Here is a 21,235-nt window from a genome sequence, read left to right on the forward strand (position 1 = left end):
AGTCAGTACAATTTATATTAGGATGATATCGGGGTAGAAGCTCTTTTCCTGTTTTTCATGCATGGAGATAGAGAAGATCATGATACGATGCACATGATTTTGAGTATTTTGAAGAATATTTTCTCAGTCTAACACGTACATTTTATTCACACAATTGTTTTGTGTTTGAACTGGCTCATGAGCTTTTGTTATATATATGTGCTGACCACATGAAGTTCCAAAAAACATCCTGACACAAGGGAAATATTGGGCGCTCTCACTAAAGCCTTCTTGCAAAATGGGTATGTTTGGGACTAAACAAAGAATCAAGCTAAGTCAGTTATTGTGTTCTTTTAGATGGGTTCATATAGCTTTTAAAAACTATTCCTGTAAAGATATGTCACACATTTTTGTGAGTATAATTCTTCACACATTGTATCTAATGCCACTGATGGATCATTTAGACTAGATATTTTGTTTTGTAATGTTGTTTTCAACAGGGGCGTACCTATGGTTATGCTAAGGGGGTGCATAGGACACCGAGTCAAAAACATTTTTCTCCGTAAATTGTATCTACATATAGTGTGCGACACCCCTGACATTATTGAAAATTATATGTGATTACATAGTGTGACATCAGGTTGTTTTTGGTCTAGGTCCACCCCTGGTTTTCAATTGTTAACTCTTTCTCTTAAAAGACATGAAAGGGGCAGCAGGATTATGTAAAATTAAGATATATAAAAGACAAGGAAATTCATTATTTATCAATTATATTCTTTATGATTTATAATATAAAAATTTTAATTTCAGACTTTTTAATATGTTTAACTAAGTATATATTAATTCAGACGTGCAAAATTGGGTCATCACACACAAGCAGAACCTGAATATAGGATAAGCAGTGTGTTTTGCAAAATTACGGCTATCTATTTTTTAGCATAAGAAAAGTTTAAAGAGAACAATACTTGCGTAAGTATATGGGCAGGAGTGCTCCAGAGTGTCCCACTGTATTAAGAACTTTTGCCCCTCCAATAAAAGATCTATTGGTGATATATATTTCCTATTGAGACAAATCTTCTACTGTTCTTTTGTTGAATGCATACAAGGCACCCTGCAGCCTCTCTGCTTGGAAAATAAATGCTCTGCTTGGTACACTCATGACATTAGACCTTTCAGCTCAAGTTAGGGATTTGCATCTGATGGTTCTGTATAGTATATTTTTTTAGGGTGCTTCCTATTTGGATATGATGTGCTTTAGTTGGATTGACTAAAAAGATTGAAGGATCCTGTAAATGTATTAGTTTTAATTTGTTTATTTAGTTGCAGTTGCAAAAAAGATCGAACATTCCCATAAATATGATAGATCTCCTTTGCATTCACACAAAAATGTAGCCAAATGAAATCTCAACTATATATGTTTCAACCATATTATGTCAAGTTCTCATTCTTTTGATAGTTTCTGGGAGAACGGGGCAGAGGAGTGGAGGCCTGGGACGCAGCACGGGGCAGAGGAGCGATGGCGCGGCGGTTGCGCAGGGGGAATGTTTGTGAGGACGAAGCAGTACAGATTTCTAGGGGCTAATTGGTGGGATAATTAACCATGCGCTTAATGTATGTTCGGAGGGGATTTTAACACCTTCCAAAACTATTAACATTTCTTAACATTCTGTCATGTTTAACAGGTAGACTTGCTTGCCTTTTCGAGTTGGTTAGCACTCCAAATGTGATTTTAACATCTTGCTACTGTACCATGGTCGTGAAGTTATATTCAAAAGTTTGACTCTCTTCGTTAGATCTTTCATACACCTTTTCACTTTACATCTGTAAAACTAGCATAGAATGGGTACAAAATGGTTTGATGGAGAATGATATGTCATAAGAATAACAAAGCAGTATCATTTTTATCTAGAAGTGTTGCTTCTTGCAGGTATGAAGTTAAGGGATCAAATCTAGACGACTCCAAGAATCTAGACTCCTCCAAGAATTGAGGGGCGAAAAATATACTTTTCTCTTAATATTATGGTTGTACTGCAATTTGCAAGGTTTCTTGTGTCTGTGTACGAACAGATTGAATCTAATTGAAGTGACTTTGATTAATTTCCTTTTCAAAGTTACTGTTGGGCCAGCTATTGACCTCTATAAAACATTTATCTTCACTTCTCTTTTGCTCCCAGGAAATCTGGTGCAAGCCCCATTACAGTTTTATATAAAGATGTTGGAGGCAGCATCGGAAGAGACAAGTCTACGGTAAATTTCTCCCTGATACAGTAATAGTGTTATCTATAGTCTTAGAAAAAAAAATCAACATTTACTGTTATATGAAACCTATGTTTTCTTAGCATTTTCTGGTTATCAATTGACTTATCATCCTATCTTTTTGTAAACCATGGAATTTTTGAAGTTCAAAAAAGTGTGTACATCAACTATTTCACTTCATAGTGATAAATGGATGGAGTGCTTGTGACACAGAAAACCTCTTTTGTGGATCTAACAACAAAAATATGTTTCCAGTATTTCTTTGGATATGGAAACTTTTTTGGATCGTCAGCTAGAAAATAAATTGGCACAAGCTTACTGACATAGAGTTGCAGGTCAGCGTGCGCTAAAAATATTCAAATTCAAAAGAATCTTTCTGAGATAGTTTGCGGTTCCTATTTTTTCTGGTCATGCTTTTTTGAAAATAACTCTTAGTCATGCTTGCTTTTATACTGCTTGAAAATTCAATTTTACTATTAGAAGATGATGATAAATCAGATTCATACTGGAGTTCACTTTTCTTGAACAGAAAACAGAAGGATCAGGTTGTACGTGATAGAATATATGCCTATAAAATGAAAAGGATAATAGATTCCTAAGTACTAGAAATGTCATACCATTCCACGAAGTTACTTCTTGATGTCATTCCAGAAAATAGAAGGATCAATAGAATGTTCTCGATGATCATTTTAGCTGTCCTTTTAGGTAGCAACACCAAATTGCAGGGCTTCATCTTAGTACTGATCAATAGGAGCATGTTTGAACTATTGCATAGGTAAAAATAATTTCTTCATGATTTCTCTTATGCTCCCAGGGAATCTTGTCCAAACTCCACGTCGCTGTCACCGAACAAAGTTGGAGGTGCAGTTGAAAGAGACCAGCCAGATTCTTCTTTCGGGTATTAAAAAGAAAACCTGGCTAGAGATTTCATGCCATGTCATTCCATTTATGTTTGCTTGTGTGCTTATCATATCTGATTACATGATTGGCATTTATTTCATAACTAGCATATACTTCGACACATGATATGTTTGCTTTATTTATGGACAACAAGATACATTTACTTATTGTGATCATATAAGTGAACAAACATAGCCAACGGTTAAAGTTTATATCTACTATGTATATTCTTTTTTCATTCACACATGTCTCACTGCCTTTTAAGCACTTAGTGAGAACTGGAGATTGCTCTCATTAAATGTGAACAAGATTGATGTTCTTTTTTTTTCCAAAATAGTAAATACTGTGTTCTCTTGATTGTTTTTTGATTTTTCAGCTTACCTGAATCTAAGAAGTCCGACCATCAATTAATGAGAGATTTTTGCTTCTATCATTTGTGGAACCATAGAAATGAAATACAGACCGCGCCTCAACCAATACTTCGCAATCTTTTTGCCCAAAGCAAACAGTATCATTATTTATAGATTCTAAATTAAAATATTTTCACTTGTGTGCTCAAGTAAAATTTTACTGCTTAAAGGAAAATAAACCATTTTATCACTCCTACAGTTCACAGGGAGAGAGAACAAGAAAGAAAACCTTCCACCACAATCTTGTCTTCCTACTTTTACTTACCAAGAAGAATCAACAATAAGTGAATCTTTTAAGAAAATGGATAAAAGATCATTTTCAGTTAGTAATGTACAACTCCCAACTTGTCTCTTTTACTTCTTTTTCTGTGCATGTGCACCCTGTTGAATGGTGTTGTACTTGTACACACTGGAATTGCAGGCAAAACAATGTGATGGATGGTCTAAAAGATTATCTGGATGAATTCATCTCCAGGGTAAAAGAAGCCAGGCAATGTGCATGACGTTTGATTGGAAATAATGTTACCTTGAAAATGTACGAGTGCTTTCTTGGCATTTGACATTGTAGAATCAAACATTGATGCATACCTTTGTAAATTTCTTGGGGAGAAAAGGTATAATTTGCAAGTTGCAACGTTGATCCCAAAATACATGGTGTTCACACATATCTATTTAATGTAGTTTGTGATAAATCAATGACCTCTATTTATATGGAGACAAGTTATGAAAAAAATGACATAAAACAACTTTGAACCTCTCTTGCTAGATGTAAGGGCCTGAAAACATGGTTTCGGGCCTATATGATGAATGTTACCTTGGCTGTTTTTTGTGTGTGTGTCATCTTATACTACTATCAACAACTATAAGTATACGGTGGTACGAGACATGTAGACAAGGTGTATTTGATTGAGAGTGGATTTATCTTCGAAAAGAGCATTAGCAGAGACGTACGTTGCACGTGCAAACTTACTAGTAAATTGAAGGGTGTAGTATTAATTGGATACACTGACTGACATGACAGTCTCGTGTTAATCTATGTATATGCCTGGCTCACTTCCCTCTATGCATAATCGCATACATGTCTTTACGTACCTAGTGGTTAGTTATTTTAGTCAGAAATTTAGAATTAGCAATGTTCGGGCCCATAATGATTTCACTGTTTGGCAAAGTTGGTGAGAGCACCGGGGTTGGGATTGCGGGGGTAGTATCATCACAGGATCCTTTCCGTCTAGAAAGATGCGCACTGCATGGGAGTAACTAACTGTTTTATAAGCAACTTCCTACTAATGTAGTACTAACCAAGATACGCGAAGGAATCCACTAAGGGCCTCTTTGATTAGCAAGATTCTGAGAATACAAGAATGGAAAAAAGTATAGGATTGAAGTGGCATCCATTTAACTCTAATTAGACCATGATGGCACGCTTTGCGACGCCCGTCCATGTTTGATGAAATTATCTGTTTTATTCTAAACATTTTGGCACAATAAGGATGGAATATAGGATTGTATCATTGCATATGGTTAAATAGTATGTTGTGTAAAAAAATATGTTGCGGAAAAAATTAAGTTATATTTGCATGTGTACAGTCTTTTATCCTTTTCTGAGGAAAAGTATACATCTTTTTATTCAGATAACAGCCCTGTAGATCTTCTTTATTTAATTTTTATTTTGAGAAGAGTATGTCTCTCCCAGAAAAAATAAAGAGACTGTAAAACCCATTAACCGTCGCGACTATGGCGCCTCCTCACGATGTTCATGTCATCACATGTACGACAAAAAATTGGAGACGTCTAGCGGGCGGCCGTCTGCCCGCTAGCAATCCCGAGCGGCCGTCAGAAAAGGAAATATACGGTCCCCCCTCCTATCCCAGAAAAGGATAGGTCTCCCCTAGTAGCAACAGACGCGTGTAACCCAGCAAACCACACGCTGGGCGCGGTCCCCAGACCCCAGGCCATCACGTGCACTTCCCTTCCCTCCCAAAGCTCTCACACCCACTAGCCACCAACTTCTCCACGCCCTTACCTGCCTTGCCTTCTTCTTCCCCAAGAAACAATGGTTTCCTAGGTTTGGACTCCATCCCAGAGCTGCCATGGCAGATGAATAAAAGTGGAATAATAGCGGATCTAGAACAATTTGCTGTGAAAAGAAGAAGAAGAGGGAGGACAGATCAGAACGTACCAGGTAGCACCAACAAGGGTAAAACAGGAGGTGATCCTTTTCTTCTCATATTCAAATCCCCCCTCATTGACTTTCCCTTTCCCCCTTACAAAATTTCTCTTTGCAAAATTAGCTTCTTCATAGTTGAAGAGAGCATAAACAGAGATAAAAAAATATGGAGATCTTGTACCTGTGCAATTTTAACTGATTTCCATGCAACCAAATCATGTGACAAGCCAACATTTGTAGCACTATGTGCAAAAAATGCAGAAAATGTGCAAATATATAGGAGAGCGCATAGAGAGTCTTATTTCACACATAAAACAGCAGGACATATGTCCATGTACCAAAAAAAGAAATGTATTTTGTAGGTACTATGAAAACATAGCTACAAACTAGACAATAATCTGGTTTGTTGTTTTTTTCGTTTGATCTTTCCACACAGTAGTATATGTGACTTTGTAGCTGAGAATGATGTGCACAAATCTAGAGCAGCTCCTTTACTCCCATAACCTGCAAAACCTGCACATGATGCAAAAAAGAAGCCTGAGAAAAATGAACCAACTCTGGATTGCATCTATGCAACTTAACCAGTACAAGTGTGCAATTGATAACACTCCCATGTCCGTCTACTTGTGGGGTTTGAATTTCAGTAATTGGCATCTTCAAGTCATATAAAATTTGAAGATGCCAACTCATATAATTTCAAATTCATTTCCATTTAGCTAAAAAAAATTGTATGCAAAATTCCAGAAAAAACTTATGCTGAATGTTGTGCAACTACATCAACTATTTTGTGCAACTGCAAGTACTCCTGGATGCAATTCATGTTGCATGTGTTGTGCAACTATGTAATGAATTTTGAGCTGATGAACATGATGAATTTAGCATGCCTGAACACAAGAAATGGAAAAATAGTGAATTTTAAAAGATTGTAATCTTCCAAATAAGTAGTGCAACTACATTCAAGTGCATGCGCAAACCTAGAAAATCATATGCATGAGAACACATGAGGATGCCAACTACTAAATGATTCTTGTGCAACTAAGGGAGTTGAAGATGCCAACTCATTTGGCATTTTTGTGCAACTATTAGAAAAAGTTGGGGATGCCAATGCAACTCTTGATTGGTTCTTTTGCAACTAAAATAGTTGAGGATGACGACTCATGTGATATTGTTCTGGAACTATTTAAAAAGTTGAGACTGCCAACTCCCAAATGGTTCTGGTGCAACGATGAAAGTTGAGGAAGCCAATTCATATGATACTGTTGTGCAACTATTTGAAAAGTTGAGGATACCAACTCCTAATTGATTGTTCTGCAAATATAAAAGTTCAGGATGCATCTACAAAAGTTGATGATACTTCTCCTTCACTAGGAGCTGCATCTCCTTTTACAACCACTTTTGTTAATGTAAAAAGGCGAACGAACAAAGTAGTCGAACCAAACAAATATTAAAAAGAAAAAAAACAAGGACAACAATTGGTATAAAAAAACACCTACAGAACCATGCACGCACGCACGCACGCTGCTTGAACATGGTTTATACAGGGTATCTATCTGAATACCATTGGTTGTGCAACTGGTTAGCCATCACTGTGCAACTTCATAAGTTGGCTAGCCAACTGAGATATGTATATGTGTCATCCAACTACGTTTGCATTTTGCATTCCTATGCAATTATTACAACAAACTAACCAACTGGTTACTTATATGCATGCAACTTACATGTAATGAAGCTCTATGGAGAGCATCATGTTTAACGAGACAATTCCAGTCTAGGCAAGAATAGATGGATCAAAATAGGATGCTGAACCATCCCAATAGCAACAAAATTAGAACAGCTCACCGTGAAAACCCAACTCAAACCCACCACTAAAATCCTAATCGTCGTACAAACCCACCACTAATCCGAAGAATAAGTGATAAGTAAATACCACTTGCAACACGATAACTAGAGTAGTGATGTGATTAGTTGCGGTAGTATCAATTAATTAATAACTACTCTAAAAAAATATTAATTGGCAAAATTTGGATGGCATAGTAGTGTTGTAGTGGCTGCTTAATTTACCTTTGGAGCAATGTACGCATGGCAGTGGGTCCCCAACTGAAGCTAACTCTTTTTCTGGTGTGGCTTTCTGCACTGCTCTCCAGAGAAACTTCTACGGTGGCAGATTAAATCTCATCTGATGACAGTTTGTTTATCTTCAGAAAATTTTCTGAGCTTGGCCACCGCTCTCCATGAGAAATGGCAGCATCCTCTTGTATCTAAATGAACTCGGATGATGAACAAACTTTGACCTCGGGCAACGGGTAGGACACTGAAACAAGAAAAATCACAGATTATCTCACTACTATGCAGGAAATGTAGTCAATCCCGTTGAATTTGCAGACGCAAACAAGAGATATAGTAGCATCAAAGAAACATGATCTGGGCCGACAATTCCAGCGAATCCTCACGCGCTGGGCCAACCAAGAGCTGTACGCGAGGTGCAAATCATGATATTTGACCAGCTTTTATCAGCCATGCGATGCCACCACCACGTGAGCCATGCGTGCACACAGATCTACCACACGGGTGTGACCCTGAGGCCCGGATCTCGCGAATCCAGCCGCTGGACTGCAAATTCCATGCCCGGATAGATATCGTAGAGAGAATAGGATGAGTCACGGGTGGAGTCACTTACCGTCGGGTTCAACCTCGAGGTGTTCCTGTGGGGGAGGAAGTGGCGGCGTGCGGCACGGATGAGCGGAGAGTGCTGGGGGTCGGAATCCGGTGAGGATGCATAGGGGAGCCCGTGGCTTCCATACGCCGACGGCGGGGGTTGGTGGAAGGGAGAGGTGGGGATGAAGGAAGAGGACTAGATGTAGAAGGAGAGAAAACTGGGACAGTCGCCCACCGGTCAATTGTTGGCTGTCCCCACTACTCTCGCTACCTCGCACGCGCCTGCAAATCAATCAGCGCATCCAACGGTTCACGTGCGGCCGCTCGGAGAGCCGGGATGGCGCACACGCACTTTTAAGAATTTGGGCAAAAAATTTAGATCGAACTAGCGAACGGCTTGGCAGGAGCCCCATCCCCATCCCTTCCTTGTTACTTCGTTCAGAAGAAAGAAAAGGACAGGCACCTACGCCTCAACTCTGGCACGCACCCTTCCCTTCCCTCATTATTTCCCATGCCAAATCCCCGGCCAGTTCCCCACTCGCCGCCGCCTCGCCCTCCTCTCCTCACTCCTCCTCCCTTGAGCCCTCATCGTCGACCCGCGACGCCATAGCCTCCCCTCGCCCGCCCTCCTGCTGCTTCCCGGTGATTCGGGTGGCGGAGGTGGAGGTGTGGTGGTCGATGGGAAGGGGAGCTACAGCTGGGTCGGGAGGATGACGACGTCGACAATTGGCAGCTGAAGTTGTATGGCAAGGATGTCGGTTTTGTTTCAGCAGCGGAGGAGGAAGAGGATGCAGATGGCTTTCGGTGCGAAGCGCGCAGCGATCGATGTTGTTCTACCCGGCGCTGATCTATAATGTCGTCAGGAACCAATTTGAGTCTCACTTCCACTGGTGAGATCACGTCGACAAGGTTGGGAATTTTATATCTCTTTTGATTTTGGTTGTTTTGATTCATCCCGTGTCGGCTAAGCCGAGGGAGAGGGGGAGGACCACCACGCCGGTCAGGGAAGGAGGGGGTAGGAGTTGATGCCAGCAAGGGAGGCGGCTCAGCACCGCCGACTCTCCATCGTCATCCTTTGTTTCCCAGCTATAGCCGGCTCCAACCCCTGCTATATTGTGGTGATTTGGAAGCAAGGAGAGAAGGCATCGTTTCTCCCTACATCCGGCATCCACGCGGCCAGATCGATGGTACTAAACTCTGTATGAGCTCCTCTATGACCCGATTTCTTACACTGCTGGTTTTCTCATACGGGTATTAGCATTTGATTGATGAATATCTCAGTTTTACTAAATAATCTTGCCTTACCCATACTAGAGGTCTGGAGCTGATTTGTTCTTTCATGTTTACTTATTTTTCCTACTATTCTTGTCCAGCTCGGAGGTTTGATAGGCATGCTGTCTTCTCATGACTGAAGTTGGCTTCCTTCAAGAGATAATATGGAGTGAATTATTTTGACAATAAAACCTTCAGATTTCTGAAAAGTGAGGTTAATTGTAAGCAAGCATTGCTCTTATCATGTTTAAGAAAGGAGATCAATTCAGTCTTCTTTCTTCTCTGTTTCCCTTTTACATATTCCTCTTCTTTGATCACTCTAGTAGGTGTTGATTTGTACTATCTTTTCTTCTTGCCTTATACAATGTGTGAATCATAAATTTCTAACCCGTATGTACGTATGCACGCTAGTGATTCATTTGTGTAGTACAAATGACATATTCAGCACAACCTGGGATGTCATGGCAGGACAATCTTGCAATTTCACCTTCCATTTGATTTTCTGCTCTAAGAACTAAGATAAAGTAATATTAGCTAGACTATGCTACTTCCTCCAATACCAGTATAATGATTGGCATGTGTGTATTGCAGATATGACACATACCTGTTTGGAAATGGAGACAGTTTCATGTTGTTATCTGTGTTAATTGCTACCTCTTGAGCACTGCGTTGGTTTTCCCTTGAAGAGGAAAGGGTGATGTAGTAAAGTAGCGTAAATATTTCCCTCAGTTTTTGAGAACCAAGGTATCAATCCAGTAGGAGACTACGCGCAAATTCCTCGTAACTGCACAAACAAATAAGAACCTTGCAACCAACGCGATAAAGGGGTTGTCAATCCCTTCACAGTCACTTACGAGAGTGAGATCTGATAGAGATAATAATAATAAGATAAATATTTTTGGTATTCTTATGATATAGATTGGAATATAAAGATTGCAAAAATAAACGGCGCCAGAAATAGCTAGTTGACGGGAGATTAATATGATAGAGAATAGACCCGGGGGCCATAGGTTTCACTAGTAGCTTCTCTCAAGATAGCATAAGTATTACAGTGGGTGAACAAATTACTATCGAGAAATTGATAGAAAAGTGCATAATAATGAGAATATCTAGGCATGATCGTGTATATAGGCATCACGTCCGCGACAAGTGGACCGAAACGATTCTGCATCTACTACTATTACTCCACACATCGACCGCTATCCAGTATGCATCCAGAGTATTAAGTTCATAAGAACAGAGTAACGCATTAGGCAAGCTGACATGATGTAGAGGGATAAAATCAAGCAATATGATATAAACCCCATCTTTTTATCCTCGATGGCAACAATACAATACGTGCCTTGCTGCCCCTGCTGTCACTGGGAAAGGACACCGCAAGATTGAACCCAAAGCTAAGCACTTCTCCCATTGCAAGAAACATCAATCTAGTAGGCCAAACCAAACTGATAATTCAAAGAGACTTGCAAAGATAACCAATCATACATAAAAGATTTCAGAGAAGAATCAAATATTGTTCATAGATAAACTTGATCATAAACCTGAAGGAAATATGCCCTAGAGGCAATAATAAAGCTATTATTTATTTCCTTATATCATGATAAATGTTTATTATTCATGCTAGAATTGTATTAACCGGAAACATAATACTTGTGTGAATACATAAACAAACAGAGTGTCACTAGTATGCCTCTACTTGACTAGCTCGTTGATCAAAGATGGTTATGTTTCCTAGCCACTGACATGAGTTGTCATTTGATGAACGAAATCACATCATTAGGAGAATGATGTGATTGACTTGACCCATTCCGTTAGCTTAGCACACGATCGTTTAGTATTTTGCTATTGCTTTCTTCATGACTTATACATGTTCCTATGACTATGAGATTATGCAACTCCCGTTTACCAGAGGAACACTTTGTGTGCTACCAAACGTCACAACGTAACTGGGTGATTATAAAGATGCTCTACAGGTGTCTCCGAAGGTACTTGTTGGGTTGGCGTATTTCGAGATTAGGATTTGTCACTCCGATTGTCGGAGAGGTATCTCTGGGCCCACTCGGTAAATGCACATCACTATAAGCCTTGCAAGCATTGCAACTAATGAGTTAGTTACGGGATGATGTATTACAGAACGAGTAAAGAGACTTGCCGGTAACGAGATTGAACTAGGTATTAAGATACCGATGATCGAATCTCGGGCAAGTAACATACCGATGACAAAGGGAACAACGTATGTTGTTATGCGGTTTGACTGATAAAGATCTTCGTAGAATATGTAGGAGCCAATATGAGCATCAAGGTTCCTCTATTGGTTATTGACCGGAGATGTGTCTCGGTCATGTCTACATAGTTATCGAACCCGTAGGGTCCGCACGCTTAAAGTTCGATGACGGTTATATTATGAGTTTATGTGTTTTGATGTACCGAAGGTAGTTCGGAGTCTCGGATGTGATCACAGACATGACGAGGAGTCTCGAAATGGTCGAGACATAAAGATTGATATATTGGAAGCCTATATTTGGATATCGGAAGTGTTCCGGGTGAAATCGGGATTTTACCGGAGTATCGGGGGTTACCGGAACCCCCCCGGGGTTTTAATGGGCCAAGATGGGCCTTAGTGGAGAAGAGGAGGGGCGGCCAGGGCTGGCCGCGCGCCCATTCCCCCTCTAGTATGAATTGGGCAAGGAGGGGGGGGGCGCCCCCCTCTCCTTCCTCTCTCCCTCCTCCTTCCCCCTTCTCCTACTCCAACTAGGAAAGGAGGGAGTCCTACTCCCGGTGGGAGTAGGACTCCTCCCTGGCGCGCCTCCTCCTGGACGGCCTCCTCTCCCCCTTTCTCCTTTATATACGGGGGCAGGGGGCACCTCTAGACAGAACAATTGATCTCTTGGAGCTCTTAGCCGTGTGTGGTGCCCCCCTCCACCATAGTCCACCTTGATAATAGCATAGGGGTGCTTAGGTGAAACCCTACGTCGGTAGAACATCATCATCGTCACCACGCCGTCGTGCTGACGGAACTCTCCCTCAAAGCTCGGCTGGATCAGAGTTTGAGGGACGTCATCGAGCTGAACGTGTGCTGAACTCCGAGGTGCCGTACGTTCGGTACTTGATCGGTCGGATCGTGAAGACGTACGACTACATCAACCGCGTTGTGCAAACGCTTCCGCTTTCGGTCTACGAGGGTACGTGGACAACAGTCTTCCCTCTCGTTGCTATGCATCACCATGTTCCTGTGTGTGCGTAGGATTTTTTTTGAAATTACTACGTTCCCCAACAAAACCCACAATTCATCGGATCTCGACAAACACACCGCAAAAAGAAGATCAAGGATAACTTTGTATTGGGATCCAAAGAGAGAGAAAAAGCCATCTAGCTAATAACTATGGACCCAAAGGTCTGAAGTAAACTACTCACACATCATCGGAGAGGCTATGGTGTTGATGTAGAAGCCTTCCGTGATCGATTCCCCCTCCGGCGAAGCTCCAGAAAAGGCCCCTAGATGGGATCTCTTGGGTAAAGAAGGTTGCGGCGGTGGAAATAGGGTTTTGTGGTGCTCCTGGATGTTTTCGGGGTATATGGGTATATATAGGAGGAAGAAGTAGGTCGGTGGAGCTACGAGGGGCCCACGAGGGTGGGGGGCACGCCCAGGGGGGCAGGCGCGCCTCCCTGCCTCATGGCCTCCTCGTTGATTTCTTGACGTCCACTCCAAATCCCCTCGATCATGTTTGTTCAAAAAATAACTCTCCCGAAGGTTTCATTCCGCTTGGATTCCGTTTGATATTCCTTTTCTGCGAAACACTGAAATAGGCAAAAAAACAACAATTTTCACTTCCCCTTGGGTTAGTAGGTTAGTCCCAAAAAAATATAGAAGTGTATAAATAAGCCCATTAACATCCAAAACAGATATTATAATAGCATGGAGCAATCAAAAAATTTAGATACGTTGGAGACGTATCAAGCATCCCCAAGCTTAATTCCTGCTCGTCCTCGAGTAGGTAAATGATAAAAAACAGAACTTTTGATGTGGAATGCTACCTAGCATAACTCTCAATGTATATTTCTTTATTGTGGCATGAACGTTCAGATCCGAGAGATTCAAGATAAAAGTTTAATATTGACATAAAAATAATAATACTTCAAGCATACTAACTAAGCAATCATGTCTTCTCAAAATAACATGGCAAAAGAAAGTTCATCCCTACAAAATCATATAGTTTGGTCTGAAGGAAATATGCCCTAGAGGCAATAATAAAGTTGTTATTTATATTTCCTTATATCATGATAAATGTTTATTATTTATGCTAGAATTGTATTAACCGGAAACTTAGTACATGTGTGAATACATGGACAAACAGAGTGTCCCTAGTATGCCTCTACTTGACTAGCTCGTTAATCAAAGATGGTTAAGTTCCCTAGCCATGGACATGTGTTGTCATTTGATGAACGGGATCACATCATTAGAGAATGATGTGATGGACAAGACCCATATATTAGCTTAGCATAATGATCGTTCAGTTTTATTGCTACTGCTTTCTTCTTGACTTATACATATTCCTCTGACTATGAGATTATGCAACTTCCGAATACCGGAGGAACACCTTGTGTGCTATCAAACGTCACAATGTAACTGGGTGATTATAAAGATGCTCTACAGGTGTCTCCATTGGTGTTTGTTGAGTTGGCATAGATCGATTAGGATTTGTCACTCCGTCTATCGCAGAGGTATCTCTGGGCCCTCTCGGTAATGCACATCACTATAAGCCTTGCACGCAATGTGACTAATGAGTTAGTTGCGGGATGATGCATTACGGAACGAGTAAAGAGACTTGCCGGTAACGAGATTGAACTAGGTATTGAGATATCGATGATCGAATCTCGGGCAAGTAACGTACCGATGACAAAGGGAAAAACGTATGTTGTTATGCGGCTTGACCGATAAAGATCTTCATAGAATATGTAGGAACCAATATGAGCATCCAGGTTCCGCTATTGGTTATTGACCGGAGATGAGTCTCGGTCATGTCTACATAGTTCTCGAACACGTAGGGTCTGCACGCTTAATGTTCTATGACGATTTGTATTATGAGTTATGTGATTTGATGAACGAAATTTGTTTGGAGTCCCGGATGAGATCGGGGACATGACGAGGAGCCTCGAAATGGTCGAGATGTAAAGATCGATACATTGGAAGGCTATATTCGGACATCGGAAAGGTTCCGAGTGATTCGGGTATTTTTCGGAGTACCGGAGAGTTACGGGAATTTGTATTGTGCCTTAATGGGCCATACGGGAAAGGAGACCAAGGCCTCAAGGGTGGGCGCGCCCTTTCCCCATGGTCCATGGACTGGTCCGAATTGGACTAGGAAAAGGGGCGCCCCTTCCTTCCTTCTCCTTCTCCCTTCCCTTTTTCCTATTCCATGTGGGAGGTGGAATCCTACTAGGACTAGGGAGTCCTAGTAGGACTCCACACTTTGGGAGCGCTCTATGAGGGCCGGCCTTCTCCTCCCTCCATCCTTTATATACGTGGCCAGGGGGCACCCCATAGACACACAAGTTGATCATTGATCTCTTAGCGGTGTGCGGTGCCCCCTCCACCATAATCCACCTCGGTCATATTGTAGCGGTGCTTAGGTGAAGCCCTGTTCCGGTAACATCATCATCACCGTCATCACGCTGTCGTGCCGACGAAGCTCACCCCTGACACTCTGCTGGATCGTGAGTTCGTGGGACGTCACCGAGCCGAATGTGTGTAGATCGCGGAGGTGCTGTACTTTCGGTACTAGGATCGGTCGATCATGAAGACGTACGACTACATCAACCGCGTTGTCATAATGCTTCCGCTTACGGTCTACGAGGGTACATAGACAACACTCTCCCATCTCATTGCTATGCATCATCATGATCTTGCATGTGCGTAGGATTTTTTTTGAAATTACTGCGTTCCTCAACATGGGCTCCGAGCCAGGTTTATGCGTAGATGTTATATGCACGAGCAGAACACAAAGGAGTTGTGTGTGTGGGTATATACATATTGCTTACCGTCATTAGTTGATTCTTGATTCAGCGACATTGTTGGATGAAGCGTCTCAGACCGACATTACGCGTACGCTTACGCGAGACTGGTTCTACCGACGTGCATCACACACAGGTGGCTAGTGGGTGTCTGTTTCTCCAACTTTAGTTGAACCAGATTCAATGAACGGAGTTATTTCTGAAGATCAAAAAGCAATCACTATACTGCATTGTGGTTTTTGATGCGTAGGTAAGAACGGTTCTTGCTTAGCCCGTAGCAGCCACGTAAAACTTGCAACAACAAAGTAGATAACGTCTAACTTGTTTTTGCAGGGCATGTTGTGATGTGATATGGTCAAGACGTGGTGAGATATAAGTTGTTGTATGAGATGATCATGTTTTTGTTGAAGTTATCGGCTACTGGCAGAAGCCTTATGGTTGTCTCTTTATTGCATAAGATGCAAGTGCCAAATAATTGCTTTACTTTATCGCTATGTGATAGAAATAGTTGCAAGAGCAATAGTTGGTGAGACGACCATGTGATGACACTTTGATAGAGATTAAGATGATGGAGATCATGGTGTCATGCTGGTGACGATAGAGATCACAACGGTACTTTGGAGATGGAGATCAAAGGCGCAAGATGATCATGGCCATATCATGTCACATATTTTGATTGCATGTGATGTTTATCCTTTATGCATCTTATTTTGCTTAGTTCGGCGGTAGCATTATAAGATGATCTCTCACTAAATTTCAAGGTATAAGTGTTCACCCTGAGTATGCACCATTGCGACAGTTCGTCGTGCCGAGACACCACGTGATGATCAGGTGTGATAAGCTATATGTTCACATACAATGGGTGCAAGCCAGTTTTGCACACGCGGAATACTCAGGTTAAACTTGCCGAGCCTAGCATATGCAGATATGGCCTCGGAACACTGGAGACCGAAAGGTCGAGCGTGAATCATATAGTAGATATGATAAACATAGTGATGTTCACGATTGAAAACTACTCCATCTCACGTGATGATCGGACATGGTTTAGTTGATTTGGATCACGTGATCATTTAGATGACTAGAGGGATGTCTATCTAAGTGGGAGTTCTTAAGTAATATGATTAACTGAACTTTAATTTATCATGAACTTGATCCTGATAGTATTTGCATAACTATATGTTGTAGATCAACAGCTCGCGATGTAGCTCCCCGTTTATTTTTGATATGTTCCTAGAGAAAAACTATGTTGAAAGATGATAGTAGCAATGATGCGGAATATGTCCATGATCTGAGGATTATCCTCATTGCTGCACAGAAGAATTATGTCCTTGATGCACCGCTAGGTGACAGACCTATTGCAGGAGCAGATACAGAAGTTATGAACGTTTGACAAGCTCGGTATGATGACTACTTGATAGTTTAGTGCACCATGCTTTATGGCTTAGAACCAGGACTTCAAAAATGTTTTGAACACCACAGAGCATATAAGATGTTCCAAGAGTTGAAATTGGTATCTCATACTCATGCTTGTGTCAAGAGTTATGAGACCTCTGACAATACTTTGCCTACAAGATGGAGGAGAATAGCTCAACGAGTGAGCATGTGCTCAGAATGTCTGAGTAATACAATCACTTGAATCAAGTGGGAGTTAATCTTCCCGATAAGATAGTGATTGACAGAGTTCTCTAGTCACTATCACCAAGTTACTAGAACTTCGTGATGAACTATAATATGTGATACGTCTCCAACGTATCTATAATTTTTTATTGCTCCATGCTATATTATTTACTGTTTTGGACTATATTGGGCTTTATTTTCCACTTTTATATTATTGACGAACCTATTAACCGGAGGCCCAGCCCAGAATTGCTGTTTTTTTGCCTATTTCTGTGTTCCGGATAAACAGAATATCAAACCAAACGGAATGAAACCTTCGGAAACGTGATTTTCTCATCAGATAAGATCCAGGAGACTTGGACCCTCCGTCAAGAAAGCCATGAGGCAGTCACGAGGGTGGAGGGCGCCCCCCCTAGGGCGCGCCCCCTGCCTCGTGGGCCCCTCGAAGCTCCACCGACGTACTTCTTCCTCCTATATATATCCGCGTACCCCCAAACGATCGGGGACGGAGCCAAAAACCTAATTCCACCGCCGCAACTTTCTGTATCCACGAGATCCCATCTTGGGGCCTGTCCCGGAGCTCCGCCGGAGGGGGCATCGATCACGGAGGGCTTCTACATCATCATCCAAGCACCTCCGATGAAGTGTGAGTAGTTTACTTAAGACCTACGGGTCCATAGCTAGTAGCTAGATGGCTTCTTCTCTCTTTTTGGATCTCAATACAATGTTCCCCCCCTCTCTCGTGGAGATATATTCGATGTAATCTTCTTTTTGCGGTGTGTTTGTTGAGACCGATGAATTGTGGGTTTATGATCAAGTCAATATATGAATAATATTTGAATCTTCTTCGAATTATCAGTTTGGTTTGGCCTACTAGATTGGTTGTTCTTGCCATGGGAGAAGTGCTTAGCTTTGGTTCAATCTTGCGGTGTCCTTTCCCAGTGACAGAAGGGGCAGCAAGGCACGTATTGTATCGTTGCCATCGAGGATAACAAGATGGGGTTTTTATCATATTGCATGAAACTATCCCTCTACATCATGTCATCTTGCTTAAGGCGTTACTCTGTTTTTAACTTAATACTCTAGATGCATGCTGGATAGCGGTCAATGAGTGAAGTAATAGTAGTAGATGCAGAATCATTTCGGTCTACTTGTCTCGGACCTGATGCCTATATACATGATCATACCTAGATATTCTCATAACTGTGCTCAATTATGTCAATTGCTCAACAGTAATTTGTTCACCCACCGTAGAATACTTATGCTCTTGAGAGAAGCCACTAGTGAAACCTATGGCCCCCGGGTCTCTTTCTCATCATATCAATCTCCATCACTTTATTATTGCTTTGCTTTTACTTTATTTACTTTGCATCTCTATACCAGAAATACCAAAAAAATATTATTTATCATCTCTATCAGATCTCACTTTCGTAAGTGACCGTGAAGGGATTGACAACCCCTAAGCGCGTTGGTTGCGTTGAGCTATTGTTTTTGTGTAGGTACGAGGGACTCGAGCGTAGCCTCCTACTGGATTGATACCTTCGTTCTCAAAAACTGAGGGAAATACTTACGCTACTTTACTGCATCATCCTTCCTCTCCGGGGAAATCCAACGCAGTGCTCAAGAGGTAGCAAGAAGAATTTCTAGCGCCATTGCCGGGGAGTCTGCGCAAAAGTCAACATACCAAGTACCCATCACAATCCCTATCTCCCGCATTACATTATTTGCCATTTGCCTCTCGTTTTCCTCTCCCCCACTTCACCCTTGCCGTTTTATTCGCCCTCTCTTTCTCTATCCTCCCTCTCTATTTGCCTCTTTTTGCTCTTATTTGCTCGTGTGTTAGTTTGTTTGCTTGTCGTCATGGCTAGTCTCATATCTTATCCGTTGTCTCCCGAGAATGAAGTTCTAAATTTTAAACAAAGGGAGGGAGAAAATCTAAAAGATGCTTGGTATAGAATTTGCAATGCTCAAAATAGATCTACCAGGAAGCAATCTACTTCAGTTCTTCTCCGCAATTTTTATGTAGGTGCTAATCCTTGGTATAGATATATCCTCGATACCATTACCAGAGGGAATTTCTTGGGTAGCCATACTTTTGATTCTTATAATGCTATGTTAGATTTATTTGGCTCACCACCTCTTTTGGTTAATGGAACTATGTTAACTTTGGAGCATGTTATGCAAAGACTTGAAATTATGGAAAATAAAGTTGCTACTATTGAATTAATTGAAAATCTAGATAAAAAGATCCACAATCAAATTACTCAATATGGATCTAAGGTAGGAATGACTTTAAAAAATATTAAGGAAAAGGAACCCATAATTAATGAGAAGATAAACTTAGATTCTGCTAGAATTGATAAACTTGAGGGTATCATTACAAACTTGGGAACTACTTTTTCTTCCATAAAGAATACTCCAAGTCCTCCTACTAAATATGCCAAGCTTATGTATGTTCCTAAAAATAAGGGTGAATCATCTAGTAAGGAAACTGTGGATCTTAAATCTATAAGTATTCATCCCAATATTTTTCCTATCATTAAGGAACCAATTGCTACAAATGAATTTTTCGATCTTGTGCCTAAGAGTTTGATAATCACTATAAAGAAAGAAATTCCTAAGGGAAATAGATGCATCATCGAAGAATTGCCTACCAAAGATGGCAATACCTAGATCTATTCTTGCTTGTTATGCCTAGCTAGGGGCGTTAAACGATGGCACTTGTTGGGAGGCAACCCAATCTTATTTTTATTCCTTGATTTTTGATACTGTTTAGTAATAAATAAATTATCTACACTCTGTTTTGGTTGTGTTTTTTTGTGTTTAATTAGTGTTTGTGCCAAGTAGAACCGTTGGGAAGACTTGGGGAAAGTCTTGTTGAAGTTGCTGTAAAAAACAGAAACTTTAGCGCTCACGAGAACTGCTGAAATTTTTATTTGGAAAGTGATATTTAGTTAATTACTTTTGAAGATGATTAATAGATAAATTCATCACGTCCAGCAATTTATTTTAGAATTTTTGGGGTTCCAGATCTTGCGCTAGCTACAGATTACTACAGACTGTTCTGTTTTTGACAGATTCTGTTTTTCGTGTGTTGATTGCTTATTTTGATGAATCTATGGCTAGTAAAATAGTTTATAATCCATAGAGAAGTTGTAATACAGTAGGTTTAACACCAATATAAATAAAGAATGAGTTCATTACAGTACCTTGAAGTGGTATTTTTTTTCTTTCGCTAACGGAGCTCACGAGTTTTCTACTTAAGTTTTGTGTTGTGAAGTTTTCAAGTTTTGGGTAAAGATTTGATGGACTATGGAACAAGGAGTGGCAAGAGCCTAAGCTTGGGGATGCCCATGGCACCCCCAAGATAATCTAAGGACACCTAAAATCCAAAGCTTGGGGATGCCCCGGAAGGCATCCCCTCTTTCGTCTACTTCTATCGGTAAATTTACTTGGAACTATATTTTTATTCACCACATGATATGTGTTTTGCTTGGAGCGTCTTTTATGATTTCACTCTTTGCTTACTAGTCTACCACAATCATCCTTGCTGTACACACATTTTGAGAGAGCCATACATGATTTAGAATTTGATAGAATACTCTATGTACTTCACTTATATCTTTTGAGCTTTATAGTTTTGCTCTAGTGCTTCACTTATATCTTTTAGAGCACGGTGGTGGATTTGTTTTATAGAAACTATTGATCTCTCATGCTTCACTTAGATTATTTTGAGAGCCTTAATAGCATGGTAATTTGCTTAAAATCCTAATATGCTTGGTATGCAAGATTAATAATAAAACTTTCGTATGAGTGTGTTGAATACTAAGAAAAAATTGATGCTTGATAATCGTTTTGAGATATGAGGTAATAATATTAGAGTCATGCTAGTTGAGTAGTTGTGAATTTGAGAAATGCTTGTGTTAAAGTTTGTGATTCCCGTAGCATGCACGTATGGTGAACCGTT

At 40.8% G+C, this 21,235-nt stretch overlaps 1 long non-coding RNA gene across 1 annotated transcript; it reads right to left on the reverse strand.

The window, feature by feature from the left end:
* Positions 1 to 5,890: 5,890 nt before the first annotated feature.
* On the reverse strand, positions 5,891 to 8,623 carry LOC125513415. Its single transcript, XR_007285907.1, has 3 exons — positions 8,390 to 8,623; positions 7,774 to 8,023; positions 5,891 to 6,225 (listed from the first exon to the last, which is right to left on the reverse strand). It is a non-coding gene; the product is annotated as an uncharacterized LOC125513415 (long non-coding RNA).
* Positions 8,624 to 21,235: the final 12,612 nt, after the last annotated feature.

The sequence above is a fragment of the Triticum urartu genome, chromosome 6, assembly GCF_003073215.2.
Source record: "Triticum urartu cultivar G1812 chromosome 6, Tu2.1, whole genome shotgun sequence".
NCBI lineage: Eukaryota > Viridiplantae > Streptophyta > Magnoliopsida > Poales > Poaceae > Triticum > Triticum urartu.